Source organism: Mus musculus, chromosome 6 (genome assembly GCF_000001635.26).
Source record: "Mus musculus strain C57BL/6J chromosome 6, GRCm38.p6 C57BL/6J".
Taxonomy (NCBI): Eukaryota; Metazoa; Chordata; class Mammalia; order Rodentia; family Muridae; genus Mus; species Mus musculus.
Genome location: NC_000072.6, coordinates 114,354,945 through 114,367,301, shown reverse-complemented (window position 1 = coordinate 114,367,301; position 12,357 = coordinate 114,354,945). Strand labels below are relative to the sequence as shown.

General features: G+C 46.3%; 1 long non-coding RNA gene across 1 annotated transcript in view; it reads left to right on the top strand.

The window, feature by feature from the left end:
* The window catches only part of Gm38875, a 41,562-nt gene extending 30,450 nt beyond the window's left edge, over positions 1 to 11,112 (top strand). Inside the window, exon 3 of the long non-coding RNA XR_869365.2 lies at positions 10,924 to 11,112. This is a non-coding gene — a long non-coding RNA (predicted gene, 38875). The remainder of the gene's footprint in view (positions 1 to 10,923) is intronic.
* The last annotated feature ends 1,245 nt before the right edge of the window (positions 11,113 to 12,357 follow it).

Sequence of the window (12,357 nt, the reverse complement as noted above, 5' to 3'; positions counted from 1 at the left end):
AAGGAAGGAAGGGAAAGTGAAGAGAAGAAATGAGCTCATGTCAACCTTATAACAAAGAGAGCAACAACACAGGTGTCCATCAACCAAGAATGGATGGGCACACTGTGGTAGATAGAGCTGTACAATGAGGTAGCACTCCAATAAAAGCCAGACTGTGTAGACCCAGTGTGTGTGAATCTATTTGCATGCAGAAGGACAAGTACATCTAATTCATGGTGATAGACATCAGAACAGTGACAGCCTAAGGGACTTATCTGGAAAGGCACAGAGACGCATCACAGGGTGACAGAAACATCCCATGTTCCCAGAACGGTGTTGATAACCTCTGTCAAAGATCAACATTTGCACACCCAGGACCCCTGCAGGTCACTTGTAAGATTTGCTTTCATTTATGAGAGACGGATGAGAGACTAGAGGGTGCATGTGTGCAGAGAAGAGCCATGCATTCAGGGCTAGAGAGTCTATGGCCTGGGGGCTAGAGAGAAGGCTTGCTGGTTAAAAGCACTGGCTGCTCTTGCAGAGAATCCCCCAATTCAGATCCCAGCACCATATGGTGGCTCACAACTCCTGTAACTCCGGTTGCAGAGGATCTGATATCTTCTTCTAACTTCCAAAAGTACCAAACATGCACATGTATATCTGGGCACATAGATTATGCAGGTAGAACACTCATATACCTAAAACAAAGCAATCTATTCATTTCAGGGGGCCAGATGATGAGCAGGTGGGGTGGGCATAGGACTCTGGCTCTGCCTTTGTTTGTGTTTATTGCCCCCCGTGTGCCTCCTAGGCAGACCAAGTAAGGCTTCTGGGAAATCTCATTTAAAGTGTCAGCCATGTCTGCCTGTGGCCACTCCAGGATTTCCGACCATGACATAAAGTCCTAGCAAGGACAATGACTCACCGTGGGGGGGTAGAGCCAAGGGGAGCTGAGGCTACAGCCAGGCCAGTGGAGGCAGGATGAAAGGACACAAAGATCTGAATTTTGGGAACAGACCAAACCAAAGACATTCAATGTAAGCTCAGTTAACTCTTCTGTAAAATGACGTGGGGGTTGTTTGGGGACATCAGGTCATGCCCCTTATGGAAGGCGAGGTGAACTGGCAGGCTAGGGAGGGTCTGAGCAAAACAGGGAGTCATCTGGGTGTAAATCTGGCCTTGGTGTGATCTCTTAGGGGCTGTAGAATTGCTTATGCAACACGGAGGTGCTCCTGCTTCAGCTGAGATGGGCCAGAGTTCCATACTCCCATCTCAGCCATTAGCCCTAGAGTCTGGGGGTTTCTGTTCTGAACAACTCTCCAGAAATAAGGAGTCTGGGCAGTTGTGAATTCTTAGCAGCCAATGAACAGGTAGTTGAAGTGTGGGTGCCTAACTTACTCTGAGTGGAAAAGACCCCCTACCAGAGCTTTTGTGACATGGAGCAGGTCATGAGGAAGTGTTACCTGTGTTTTGGCTGCATAAGGAAAAGCACCCCATCCCAAAGGAAAGTACACCCAACTATTGTAGAGTGGAATCACCGGCCATAAGCTATGGCTGAAGTTCTCAACAGCCAGAAGCTGGCAAGGGCCGTGCCCTGGTGCCTGCATGAGAAAGCTGGGCTTGCCTGGAGAGGGGAGGGAGTAGTGAAAAGGGCCCTTTAGGCTCTTAGACCCTGGAAACCTGCTGCCTGCTCCTGCCAATTTCCCATAACATCTGCTTCCAGATGTTTCCACACACTGACCCTGAGTCAGCTTTGTGTCTCATGGGTCCACCAGTCTCATATTCCCACTCTGTCCTTCTCTGTTTTTTTGTCATGTACACTTAGAAGTATGAATGCTGACCCTGGATATGCCAGGATCTGCTCAACCCAGAGCTCCTCTGAGAGCGCTTTCTAGAAACATCGAGCTGGTCCTGTGCCTGGATCGTTCCCATCCTCATGGAAGGAAAGACAGTAGACTTCTGGGCTGGTTAGTTTTTTTGTCAACTTGACACAAGCGAAGGTCATCTAAGAAACTGCCTCCAACGGATGGTCAAATGGCAAAGCTGGCAGGCACTTTCCTTTTCTTTTCTTTTTTTTTCTTGTTTTTAATAAAGGCTTACTTTTATTTATTTGTATAAGTGTTTAGCTGCATTTTTGTATGTATACCATGTATGTGTAGTGTCTGTGGAGGCCAGAAGATCCCTTGGACAGCTGTGAGCTGCTGTGTGAGCTGCTGGGACCCAAATCCAGGCTCTCTGCAAGAGCAGCCGGTGCTATTAATAGTTACACTATCTCCCCCATTTCTTGATTATTGACTGATGTGGGTGAGCCCAGCCCATATTGTGCCATGATGCCCCTGGGCAGGTGGTCTTGGGTTATATATGAAAGAAGGCTGAGCAAGCCAATAAACAGCATTCTTCCTCATTCTCATCTGTTTCGGTTCCTGCCTTGGCTTCCCTTCATGACAGACCACAAAAGATTAAATAAACTCCTTTTCTCATGTTCCTTTTGGTCATGGTGCTTACCACGCGATAGAAATCTAACTAGAATCAGATGGACCTCGCTTTGACTCCAGCTCTGTCATCTGCTAGCTGTGGGATCCTGCTCAAGTTGTTATCCATCTCTGGCTGCTAGCTTCCTCTTCCTTAAAACACGCTTACCCTAACACCTCTGTTCAGAATGGGTAAGGGGAGAAGTAAGAGCTTTATCACATTTTGTGTCTTGCAGTATGTGGTAGACATTTCCTATAAGCAGACCCCTTCCTGTCTCCTGAAAGAGACCTGACGCCCCTAAGGGGCAGCTTGCATGGATTCACCATGGTACCAGGCCACTCATCCTGTCTGCCTGGACTTGGGGGTTTTCTTCAGTTCTGGGTGCCTTGTCCTGCAGGCTTCTGTTTCCTGTCCGAGTCACTACCCTTCAAAGGCTCAATTGTCTGTTGTCTTCAGAAACCTCGCTCTCATGGGCACCTGATCACACTTTCCGAGCAGAAGAACGGTTTCACTAAGTTTTTGCCAGGAACTGGTCTTTTGTTCATAGCCCAGAGAAGTTGACAAGTGTGGTCGGGCGTCACCAGTGTGGTCTTCAAAAGGACTAGTTCTGGAAAGAAGGTGGGACTCAGTCTGAAAGTGATGGACAAATGATGCCAGATGACTCCCAGGGGCCACAGGCTGAGCAGAGCCTGAGATCAGACACATCAGACACTAGACATATCCACCTATTCCGTTAAGGACTCCTACTGTGCCAAGAAAGGCAGGGTTGGTGACAGGGCTGCCAAAACCAGATAACAGTTCTCACAGCTGGGGTGGGCATGGGGGGCAGCTACCAACTGTGTCCCCCATTTCCACTCATGGTGCTGTCTGATTCCACGAGACCCAAACAGATTTCTTAGCCCCCATCCTGGAAATGGCGCTATTTTCCAAAGCACAGCCACACCAAGAACGGCACTTATCATGCCAGATCGGGTCATTTTTCCTCCTCTAGAAACATGATTATTCCCAAGAGGTATCGTGGCTAATTGTTTTGTAAAAACTTGCTGTTAGCAGCTTCCTCGTGATTTCCATTATATTCACAGTTTTAGAAGCAACGCACATGAGGTAACCATTTACATGTTAAGATATACTGTGTTCACAGTGTATAATGGATTATAATGTGAATATGATAAAGGACTGATGAAGGATATTAAATGTTTAATTTTACTTTCGGGATAGCATTTGAAATGTAAATGAAGAAAATATCTAATAAAAAATTGAAGAAAAAAAAGAGAGACTGGAGGCCCCAGGGAGTTTAGAGGTCAGGAGGGGTTGGGGCGGGGGCATCCACATGGAGACAGGGTGGTGTGGGGAAGAGGTGTGGGGTGTGGAGCAGATGGAGGGTGGATGGGAGGGGGCGGGAATGGATTATGGAGTGTGAAAAAATATATTAAAAGTAAAATAAAATTTAAAAAAATAGAAAAAATAAATAAATGTTTAATTTATTGTATCCTCAGAGGCCAGAAGAAGGTCCTGAAGATAGGTGCAGGGAATCAAACCCAGGTCCTCTGGAAATGCAATCAGCTCTTAACCAGTAATCTGGCTCTCTGGTTTCCAGTTTAATTAAATCTTCCCTGTTTACAACCCTGCAAACTCTACCTGCATCAAGGGCTACATCATTTCCACCATACCCAAAAGGCCCCTGGCTATTGATTAATAGCCCAAATCCCACCCTCCCTACCACAAAGTTAACACCACCCCCAGTTTGCCACCAGAGCTGGGTTCTGCCCAGTTTTAAACTTCATATAATGAAACCGTGTATGGTCTGCAGTCTCATTCAGTTAACATAATAGTCCATACGAGTTGCGTTATCTATTGTCATTCTGTTATATGACCACTTCTTGCTAAATGGTTTCCAGGGGACAAACAAAAGCTGATTGTTTTAAGCAGGAAAGTCATGGAGCATGCTAGATTTCAAGGAGTAGAATATGAAGGGTGAGGGATGGCAAGAGGGTTTAGAACATGAAGGTGCTTGCTGCCAACCCTGACAGCCTGAGTTTGATCCCCAGGACTCACAGTAGAAAGAGAAAAGCTACTGTTACAAGTTATCCTCTGACCTCTACATGTGTACTGTGTCGTGCATGTATACACACATGTGCACACGCACACACAAGCACTCTAACTAATGAAATAAGTAAATGGATTTAGAGTTGAATGGGAGGAAATTTAGAGATCATGCTCAGCTTCCTCAATTTCTGTGTGAGGTTCAGAGAAGGGAAGTGACTAGGCCAAGCCCAAGGTTACACTGCTTTGTGAGGCCGAGCTGAGGTTAAGCCAAATCTGCTTCTCCAGGCAGCTGGAACTAGCTTCCCTTGTTTTGGTTGGCTGGTTGGTTTGCCTTTGGTTTTGCTTGTCGTTTATTTGAGACAGAGTTTCTCTGTGTAGCCCTGGCTGTCCTAGAACTCACTCTGTAGACCAGGCTGGCTTCAAGTTCACAAAGATCTGCCTGCCTCTGCCCGCTGAGTGCTGGGATTAAAGGTGTATGCCACCACTGCCTGGCTGGAACTACCTTTTAAAGATATTTATTCATGTATGTGTATTCAAGATCCCCCACTCTCTCTCTCTCTGTATCTCTCTCTCTCTCTCTCTCTCTCTCTCTCTGTGTGTGTGTGTGTGTGTGTGTGTGTGTGTGTGTGTGTGTGTGTGTGTGTGTGTGTACTCACGTACCTGCAGAGCTAGAGGATACTCAGATCCTTTGAAACTGGAGTTGAAGGAAGTTGGGAATCAGCTAACGTGGCTGCTGAGAAGCAAACTTGGGTCCTCTGGAAGAACAAGAGCTCTAACTGCTGAGCCAGCACTCCAGTCCCCTGCCTTTATCCATTCTTGTCCTGTCCTGTCCTGTCTGTTCTGTCCTGTCCTATCCAGTCTTGTCCTGTTCTGCCCTATTCAGTCCTGTCTAGTTCTGTCCTGTCCTATCCTGTTCTATCCAGTTCTGTCCAGTCCTGCCCAGTTCTGTCCAGTCCTGTTCTGTTCTGTCCTGTCTTATCCTATCCAGTCCTGTCCTTTTCTGTCCTGTCATGTCCAGTCCTGTCTTGCTCTATCATCTGCTGTCCTCTACTCTCCTCTTGGCCTTGCCTATTTTTTCCTACCCCTTCTCTCTACACCTCACTTAATCTATTAAATAGCTAAACAGAAGCAAACCTTTACAACCTAAGAGGCTTGCAAGGCTTTCTGCACACACAATATGTTCCCATGGGAACATATGATAAAATTTATTTCCGAGGTGTCAAAACTGTGTCTGTTATGAAGTAACAGACACAGATTTATAAATGTTCATAAAAGAGAAAGAAGAGCAACTAATGATTCATAAGAAACAGACTGTTTGTATCAGCGTTCCTGTGGTGGAAACCCCAAACAAGGGAAACCCTCAGTTCTCAGCTTGCTTTGCACAAGGCTAAAATCTGGATGCTCATGTGTGTTCCAAGCCTGATTTCACTGGTTTTTTTTTCCCCACCTTTTATGGCTGTAGAAAAAAAAAGTTAAGTCAGATATACCAGGGTTCACATTATGGTCTCTGTTTTTGAAGCTTCGTTATGTCATAGCTTGCTTTCTAGTGCTCTGATGAAACACCACGCATGACTAAAAGCATCTTGGGGAGGAAAAGGGTTATTTCATTTTACAGCTTGTAGTTTGTCAGCCAGAGAAGTTGGAGCAGCAACTCTCAGCAGAAACCTGGAGGCAGGAACTGAAGCAGAGCCTCCTGAGGAATATTGCTTACCAGCTTCCTCCTCAAAGCCAAGCTTTCTTATAACACCCAGGACTACCAGCCCAGGGGCAGCACCACCCACATCAATCAAGAAAATGCACTATCGGCTTGCCCACAAGCTCGCCCCGCAAGCCAATCTAGTAGAGGCACTTTTCAAAATTGACTCTAGCTAGTGTCAAGTTGACATAAAACTAGATGGCACAGTTATTACATAGTTCACTCCTATGAACTTCAATTTCCCCTGCAGACTGGGCACAGACAGTATCAATTGTCCTGCCATGATGCTAGGGGCATCTTTTCAGGCACCAAGTAGATACTCGATGCATCCTCTTGGGATAAATTTGGATATTTGGATTCAGGAAGAGTTCCTTGGGGGAGATGAGGTGTGTCTGGCAGAGTAAAAGCAAGGAAATGGGAGTCTAGTCTGTGGTATGTGGGAAGCCATATTTTTCCTATAAATTTTGGCATTTTTCTTGGCAAGGGTTGTGTACCTTTCAAGTCTCTGGTGCCTGGCTCTGTTCATCTGCTCCCTCATCTCAGGAGTAAAGGACAGGAAATGACCAGGTTTGTGAAGTTTAGGCCTCAGTGTAACTGGTAGTTAGAGTCTAGGCCAACGTTCCCAGGTTCTTGAACTCCTATTTAATGAATTGAAACGAAGATTTGCACAGACCACAAAGGTAGCAAGATGATTTTATTTAATCCAAAGCAATAATACAGATCAGAAGGAAATTAGCTGCCAAAAATGACAGGGGTCACATGGATGAGGCTGCTCAAGGTCACTGGTTATTGTATAGGGTTTTCTTTTGAGGGGTTCAAGAGAAGGAGGAATTTGGCTTCTAAGGGGCATAGCAAAGAAGTTATCTGTTTTGATTGGCAGATCTGCTTTACGTAAGCTTCTGCCCACTGAGCATGCCCCTTTCCATTATGCATTCAATTTTAATCATATATGCAATTACTCATAGGCATAAGATGGTAAATAGAATATTCTCCCTAAAAGTTCACTTGTAAGACAGTTTAGCCCCAAATTTGTTCAGGACAGATTGACCATCCTACATACTGGTCTATAGTGGGAATGTGTTTGAATAGAAATGGAAGAGAAACTGATTACATTATTGAGAGGGCTGTGTGCGTAGCTCAGTGTGGGAAGGAGGCCTAGGTTACCAGGTACATTGTTAAGAAGAGAGGTGTGTGTACAGTGTGTGCATGAAGGTCTAGGTTTCCATGTGCATCATTAGAAGGCTGTGTATAGCCCAACTGAGCGGAGTCCTAGGTTGCTGAGCTATTCCCTATGCTTGCCTTTCTCAACAGATTAAGAGTGGGGCCTTGATAGTCACATAGCTGGGTCTGGATCTTATTCTGGGGTCCTAGGTAGGTCTATTTTCTGTTTCAGTGATAAAATATTATAGCCAAGGCAACTTATAGGAAATTTTATTTGGGCTTGCAGCTCCAGAGAGCAGATCCATATTGGCTGGAGCAAAAACCCAAGAGGTCACATCTCAACTGCAAGCATGAAGCAGAGAGTGGGGTGAGGCTGTGAGGTCCCAAAGGCTGCCCCAGCAAGGCTGCACCTTCCTGGGTTCCATAACACCCCCCCCCAAAACAGCAGTACCATCTGGGGACCAAGTGTTCAAATACAGGAGCCTATGGGTGACATTTCTCATTTAAACCACCACGAAGGGCAACCGCATTTGACTGTCCAGAATTTTGGTGGCTTTAAGAAGGAGGCCTTGAGATTTGGAGGTCTTGGGGGTGGGTTGGTGTTCTGGATGGGCGGGGGTAGGAATCCCTGTTCCTAGAGATGTGTGGTGTGATCTTGTGCGGGTTAAAGTTTCTCTTTGAGCCTCTGTTTCTTCCTCTGCAAAGGAGGAGGGTCACACCTGTTGGGAGAATTGGGAGGATGGCATGGATGAATGGTAACCAGTCCTTTCCCCTACCGTCTAACAAAGACTGAGACGTTTTCAGACTTTGCCATCCCATGGACCTGGTGTGTTACTGAATCCCTTCCATCACACCCTGGGGACAGGTGGCTTCAAGAAAGCTAACCTGCATCTAGGGGGTCTGTGGTTGACAGAGGCTGTTCGCAAGTCTCATCCTCTGAGTTCGCTGTTTCAGTCATAGGACAGAACCACAAGTGTCAGAGGATTAAGTGGCACAATGGCAAAGCATTAAACAGAGTCCAGTCAAGTGCACTGGCTCAAGGAATGGATTCTGGACTCAAGAGGGGTTTGAAATCTGTCTCTAGTGTTTCCTAGATGTACTAAGTTAGGAAATTGCTTAAGCCTTGGGCCTCAATATCTCTACGTGTAAAGAGAGGACTTAGCCATACCAGAGGATGTTTCCATAACACAAAGACAACAGACAGGAAAAATCACAATGACTGGCAGTTAACCAGACCTGTGTGGTAGGATGTGGTGTCCTCTGGGGAATGGGACTCCATGTTCTTTAACTTCCCTGTCTGTCTATCACTGCCATGGAATCGGACCTTAATCAGTTAGAGAAACATAATTGTATTTTAGTTTGGCTCCCCCCCCCCTTTTTTTTAATTTCTAAAAAGGTTCTCTTTCTGGACGGGGACATAATAATTGAAAAGAATGTGGATTCAGACCAACCATGGAATTCTGAGTCATACACAAGTCATGTGACCATGGACAAGTCACTTCCTCTCCATGGAGTATCTTCCTTCTCTGCAGAATGTGGATAATTATGGCAGCACCGCAGGGCCCCTGTGGGTGTGATAGGACTCTGGAGGCTAAAGCCCCAGCCAAACTCTCTTTGGCTCAGGGCCAGCTCTTGAAGTCTGCAGCTTCCTGGCTTGAAAGCATCCACAGAGGCAAAGCTTTGGCTCAGGAGTGCCCCGTGACTCCTGGCCAGAGGGAACCAGCATTTGCAGCTTGTTCTATTGCTCTCCCTCAGCCCAGATTCCTGGCTCCTCTGCTCTCTTCCGGTGGTGATGGCCTAGCCTGCTCAAGGGCAAAGCAGACATCTAGCCTTTGGTGCCGCCGGCTGGGCAACGTTGAAACCCATACTCTTGTGTGAGCAACATCATCCCTCTGACCCTCAGTCTCCCCTTTGGGGACTATGTTAAAAGTGGTTCCTTCCTCAAAGGGCACTTAGCTTGTGCATGGTGGTCAGGACTGGCATGAGGTGACCACTGGTCATCTACTCCAGAACTATCTGCCAAGCACCTACAGTGTGCTCTGTGCATAAGTGTAAAATGGACAGACTCACCTCATCCTTGGGGGTCTCTAGCCTAGTTGAGACAGTAATATGAATAATGACATCCAAAGTGGTAAATGCTCTCTTAGTCTGTTTGGGAATAGCTGGAATAAAAAGTGTCCAATATGGTGGCACACACCTTTAATTGCAGCAGGCAGGAACCAGAGGCAGGAGGATCTCTGTAAGATCAACCTCTCAAGGCCAGCTTGGCCTACATAGACAGTTCCAGGCCACCAAAGGATATAGGACAAGACCCTGATTCAAAACAAATTATAATACAACACACACACACACACACACACACACACACACACACACACACACACACGAACAAACGCATGCATGCACAGTACCACCACCACCACCACCACCACCACCACCACCACCACCACCACCACCACCACCACCACCACCACCACCAAATAGGCTGTATTGATTGCTTTATGGCTAATTTTGATTGTTATCTTAATAGACTTTAGAGTCCCTACAGAGACAAACCTCTTGACCAGTCTGTGAAGGATTTCCCAGATTAGGTTAATTGATCGAGGCAGCACCATTCCATGACAGAGTCCACAAAAAATGAGAAATCCAGCAGAGTACTACTCTCTTGTTCCCAACTGCAGATGCAATGTGACCAGCCACCTCCTGTTCCCCAGCTTTGCTGGCCACAGCAGGGCACATCTCTTGCAACCAGCCACCAGATGGTTCCTGCTCTCTTAAATTGTATCTTGTCAGGTATTGGATCTCAATTCAGGAAAAGTAACAAATATAGTTGCTAAAACAAAAGAGTCAAGGCTGTGTAGCATATAGGGATGATTCTTTTACTTAACTCATATTTCTAAGTTCAAAGGCACAAGGCTGACATCCGCTTAGCTCTGTGGAAGGTAGACAGCAGCGTATGGTGGGAGCGTGCACAGAAGAGATCCTTAAAGTGAGACAAGCTTATTTATAACAGCTAACTTTTACGGGAACAAACAGTGGTTCTGGGGGGAGGGGTGGAGAGAGAGAGAGAGAGAGAGAGAGAGAGAGAACAATATTAATTTATAAGAGGACAGCCCAATGACCAAATGACTTTCCATGAAGCCCACCTCGGAAGATTCTACTACTTCTCATTCCACCACGCTTAGGACCAAGTCTCTGACATATATACCCTTGTGAGACACCACACCACCAAAAAGACCCCTGGCTTATTGGCTAGCCAGTCAGTTAGCCACATGTTTGCTAGAGACCCTGCCTTATTAAAGAAAGCAGAGATCACAGCCACAAAGGAAAATACCCAACACCGACCTCAGGCCTCCACGTGCATGCCCACACGTGCACACATGCACACAACCATACAAATACGTATATGCATATACACACACAATATCTCCAACATGTTCATGCTGGAGCGCTTAATCTAGTGGCTACTGTGGTAAGACCTTAGTGGTGGGAGCAGGTCACCGGGGTGGGCCTTTGAAGGTTCTATCAGCCCCTGGAGTCTGACTTGGATCTACTTCTTCATTTGCCAGCATGTGAGCAGCCTCTGCTGCGCATTCCCACGGCCACGACCTGAGCTGCAGCTCCACACCTCCCTCATCATCATGGACTGAAGAGCTCTGAAACCATGACCGAAATAAATGTCCCCCACCTTGACTTGTTTCTGCTATGTATTTTTGTCATAGTAATACGAAAGCAATGAAGGCAATCTTGCTATCAAGCTGTTGTGCAGTCGAGTTCTGCTCCCATGCAGACATTGAATTAAGTAGCTAGTGTAAGAAAGCAGGCTCCAGTGTGGTTAGGTGCAAGACAGAATATTCTGGTCATAGTCTATGACTGCTACAGGTCGCCGCAAGTCATCCTTAGCTGATGGCTGGACACAGTCTATTAGGGACATAGAAAAGTGCCTCCCTGGGGATGACGGATTCCTTACATTTTGTTCATTTAGAGAGGGCCTCTAAAATGCTGTAGCCACGCTACATATTCTGAATTGCACTCATCTCCTCAAGAGCTTGCTTCCAGCATCCATTAAGCTGCCTAACAAGCTACAGATTTCACCTCTGGAAACTCGTTTATTTTTAACAGTCATTATGCTAATCAGCAAAGGCTCTGCTGTTGATCTTCCAAGAAGATAAACGGACCCCTTGTTGTGGTGACTTCTGAAGGGGTGGGGGTGGGGCATCATGGAGAGGATGCTGACTGGCATTTGGGGACCCTGGGCTCCAAGCATATCACCTTTCCCAGAAAATCACACTACTGTTTTCCCAAGGTCCTGGAAAGCTTATCTCTGGCATCATGGTTGATGCCTTCTGACCATCAACCTTGCTTCTAGGATGAAGAGCAGCCTACAGCCATGATGAAGCCTCCTACTCTGGACAAGGAGCTGGTCCAAGGTTGCCCTGAGCTCCCTGTCATATGGGTCACTTTGTCCAATAGTAGTACCTGCTTCTGATCCCTCCACAATCCTAAACTATGCCTGATTGCACAATTAGTCTTTACCTCTAAACATTCTTGGTTCGACAAGCTATCCATTTGTCCATTACTCCTTTTATTTTTGTATTTTACATACATGAAACACTCCATTGGTGTTCACTTTCTGTCTACCTGCCAGACCTCAAGCTTCAGCCCTCAGTGTTCAGCACTTGGTAATTACTATCATCTGGGGACACAGATAGCAACTTCTGCAGATGCTCTGGCCCCTTACATAAAATACTGTAGAATTTGCATAAGCCTACACATACCTGCCATATACATTACATCATCTCTAGACTGTAGTACTGATAGAATGTAGACGCTACCCAAATCCCTGTCCTGCACTGTTTAGAGAACCTCCCGGTGCCCCAGAATATTTCTGATCCACTTTCATTGAATCTGTGGGTGTGGCTCTGCATATCTATGGGGCTGACTATGAATCTTAATTTGGGGAACTGGCAGAGCCATATTCGCTGGAAACAGAGGGTCATGAA